The sequence below is a fragment of the Astatotilapia calliptera genome, chromosome 11, assembly GCF_900246225.1.
Source record: "Astatotilapia calliptera chromosome 11, fAstCal1.2, whole genome shotgun sequence".
Lineage (NCBI taxonomy): Eukaryota > Metazoa > Chordata > Actinopteri > Cichliformes > Cichlidae > Astatotilapia > Astatotilapia calliptera.
The window spans coordinates 14,310,051-14,314,416 of record NC_039312.1 but is presented as its reverse complement, the minus strand read 5'-3'; positions in this window follow the sequence as shown (position 1 = coordinate 14,314,416).

The following is a 4,366-nucleotide window of genomic DNA, read 5'->3' as shown; positions in this document are numbered from 1 at the left end:
GTTTGGGGTAGGCTTGTGCATTCTGGCTGAGAAGACATGCTGAGAGGGGATTTGTGGTTTGGGAAGCCTGGGCTGGAAAGAACAACTGTCTGCTGGAGCCAACGACTTGCCCCCTCTCCGATTTGACACATGCCCTACACTGTGACAGACTTTGCAGACAGGATACAGCCTCAACATGTGCACAGTCGAGACCTCTGCCAGAGAGCCTGGAGCTGAGAAGCCAGCGCAACAACCAGAAAGGAGTGCGGAGGCCGCAGAATATCCTCTGGAAGAAGATAGCAGCAGTCTGGAGCCTCCTGGTCAAGAGGCTTTGGAGTACAAGCATCGCCTGAGGCCAATAGTTTTAATTCCACGGGCAAAAGTTCCTCATATTGTTGAAATTACCACATAGTCTCGCTTGCATGTGCGCGCAAACTCAAGCTGACACAAAGGCATGCCTGCACATTGTCCACACATTCATAATCACACTTTCATAACCACACATTCTCGTCTTCTTTCCCTCTCTCACACACTCACATGCTTTTCTCAGGGATGTTCTCTTGCCTTGAGAGGAAATTATTTCCCAGCATTGATGCCCTTGGAGAAAAAATTAACTTTGCATTCATACCTGTGCAATTGTGTACAGGAAAAATAAAACAGAACCAACAAGGAGACATTGTGCAATAGGAGCCAGAGAAAAAAAGTTTTTCCAGATTACACCACTAGTTCATAAGCAATGCTTGCAATGTATTATGTATTGCAATCCCTTCAGTTTTAAATGTAACCATCTTACCTCTTTATCAGCATGTATTGAAGCAGTTCTTGACTATGTTATGCAAATGGGTGAATGAGATGCTTTCAGCTGGATCTAAGTAAAAAAAATAAAAACTGCTTTGATGAATATACGCGTGTCAAACATTGTGCACAAAATGAATTTCATTGCGAAAACAGCATTATATTGACATGACAAGCCAAGCAGATCTATGCAAATACCACAGAATTAAGGAAAGTCATTTATTGCAGTGTACACGTGTTAATATTCAAAGGTAACTGAGATGGAACAAAGCGCTCAAAGTTGCAGATTATTGTAAATTTGCTAACTGAGCCCCGGATGGGCCAACTGCATGAAAGACATCTCATTGCAGGTCTTTAAGTTAGGTACTACTTGACAGATCCATCTTAAGCAATCCAGCTACTTACTTCTTCTGCATCCCAAAAAGAAAAAAAGGAGCGGGTCAGGTCGTCCCTGCTCTTGGCCAAAACACTATCTCATCGCCAAGCCCGGCTGTGTGACTGGACAGGGCTGGATTTAGCACTGCATGCCTCATCCATCTTTGGCACTTCCAGTCTCTCTCCCTAAATCAGACAAAGATGGATGAATTTTCAGGAAACCTCACTCCTTCTTTCCATTCACTCCCTCACCTTGGGGAAGTTACCCTGCTGCACTTTTTGCATTTGTCTGCCCCTTACCTACACTCATATTTTTTTCTCGTCTCCTCTACTTTGATCTTGCACAGTCACTCTTCTTACAAACTCTTGTCCCAATCCCATGGTCTTTTCCACAGGCTAGCTCCTTGCCCTTTAGATGCAGTATAATATTATTCAACTTGTTAAAATACTAGACAACTTCAAACAGTTGTGCATGGTCAAAACTTTTCTTTACGGGTTGTTGCCAGAGAAATGTAGTTAACATTCTTGCATTTTAGCTCAAACCATTTTTTGACTTAATTTTGTTATGTAAACGTAACCAAACTGCAACTGAAAATAGAATAGAAAAGGGTCAATCTTGCTACGTGTGCCTGTGGCCTCCTGTGCCAACGGGCACAAGAATGGCATCAAGAACATTTGGCAGCATTATCTGGCATATTTCCATTTGCTAGTTAGCATCATATATATTGTATAGCTGTTGGGAACATCATTAGATCAGTGCTTAGTTATAATGAAAGTATGTGACAACTGATACTTCAAAATGAATGGGGCTATCCATTCAAGTGGTCAAGACTCAGGCTAAACACCAAAAATGTAAACCTCATAATGGTGTTACAGGAAAACTCGAGGGATCCCCAATGTCATTAAGCTTCATCCTCTGGGAACTCTCTGTGTTTTTGCAACATGTTGTTCCAGTTCTTCCAGCCAGTTACTATGTCAGTCCCAGTGTTGCAGTAGCAAAGGCCAGCGATCACCTGTGTCAGTGGGCTTATCGTGTGGGTATGATGAATATTTTAAAAAGAAAACGTCACAGCCAAAAAGCTAACTAAACCCCAACATTTTTATCTGCTTTTGTTTTTAAAAAAACTTGTGGGAATCATCCAGTGTCTATCATTGAAATCCATCCAAGAGTTTTACAAATATATTGTTCAAAGCGGGGGCAGTTGATGAGCATTGCCATTCAGAGTCATACACTTGGGTTACCAAAAGAAATTTTGTTAAAACTCTTAGGCGCATCTTTCAATCTTAGGGGGCACATTTTTCATATCTGACAGTGCTTTAATGGTTTACCAGCAAGCATCTTGCCTTTGCCCAAGCACTTGATGATCACAAAATAAAAAAACGTGTCCTGTAATAAAAGTAATATTACTTGAGAAATAACCTAATTCAATCTTTGTCATTCAGTGCAAGTGTTAATTGTAAATCACTGTCATCACCCCAGCTTTTGATGAATAGGCTGATCAGGCACAGTTCTTATCCAGTCCTCATAAGCTCCTCATCCTCAGGCTCATCCTTTTTCAGCTAACCTGACCATTGTAGAGCAGCCAAGGACAAGCAAACCCTTTCCAAGGGCTAATCTCCCAGAGAATCCAGGATTATGAGCAGCACTAACAGTGAATTCACTATACACACCAGGCTGAGCCAGCAGCTTAGAGGGATTAGAAGGTTCTCTCCTCAAGCTTTAGGATCAGGTATGCACTAAAGTCATGCTCCTAGACCCTAGACCACAGGGAGAAAACACTGATGAGCAGGTGCTTCTGTAGAAGTGATGCTAAGATTTAGTCTGACTTAATACAAGCACAGGCCAAGATTCTGTTTTCCTTGACTCTACAAGGATATGTTTGGACCGCACAGCTGAACACAAGGAAAAGATTTATCAGATTCAAGACTGTTAAATGGTGTGTAACACAGTTTTTCTTCCTCTACAAATCAAGGTTGCAGACAGGCTAAAAATAACATTACATACAGGTTAAGGTTAGTGCATGACATTCACAGCCTCTTTCCAATGTATGTCACTCACTGCTGTATTGCAAAGGCTTTACCCAAATTCTTCATCTAGACTACAGATGGCACTGTTGCCTCAGTGTGGCTAGACCTAAAGACCTGTATCTCATAATGATAATAATGACTTCAAACACACTGATTGACAACCTTTATTCAGCTTTTATAAGTTCATAAATGACCTTCTGAAGTACTGAAATATTTACATGGGTGCATGGGAGCATTAAACATAACACCCCCCCAAAAAAAAAAACAAACACACACACACACACACACACACACACACACACACGCACACACAGAGCTTCAAATCAAATTACTCCAATTGTGCAACTACAAGAGTTCAATTTAGCCTCAGTGCTTTTCCTGTAAAAAAGAATTCATGCCCGCATTTTCTCAAATGTCCCTTGGTTTTTACTGATTCCATCAGATTGGTGAGAAAAATCAAATGCAGACACGTTCATCCACTGACCAAGGTCAGAGAGTATTAAAAACTTGAGAAAATGGCTTTCCACACTCCCATCTCTGGGCTAGTTACTCTCTCAGCTTAAACGCTGTCCAAAAAAAGACCATAAACTCGACACTCAAGTTTTCCATCCGCCGAAGAGTGAAATTATGAGACAATTGCCTTGACTTAATAAACAAAAGAAATGGAAGTAACAGCTGACCCCGCACGGGTGAGCAACAACTTGAGGTGCACATTTGGATGGGATTCACATTCAACCATCACAGAACTGAGTGAACTGAGTGAACGGCAGAAGTAACAAAACTTACCAGAACTAAGATGTTTTTTCTTCCCTTCCTCTTATGAATGCACTCTCTTTATGAACAGTTTGTTTTTTGTTTTTAACAAGATGCCACATGTTAATGACAGAGTTAATCGCAAGTGTATTAAAGCTGTTTCAAATGCTGTTCAGAGGGGTAACTGAGAAGCAGTGGAATATGTCATACCTCTGATCCTGCTGCTGCCTTAATGACAGATGCCCTTCTTAAATCGTCCAGGACAATTATTGCAGGTGCAAATTTGCCAACAAACAGAAATCCAAAAACAACCTACGTATCCTGATCTTAAACTGACACAGATGGGTAGAAAATTTATACTCAACTTCTATGAAAACACGTTAAAAGATTTAACAAAAATCAAATAAAATAGGGGGGGGAACAGTTGGTTTATTAA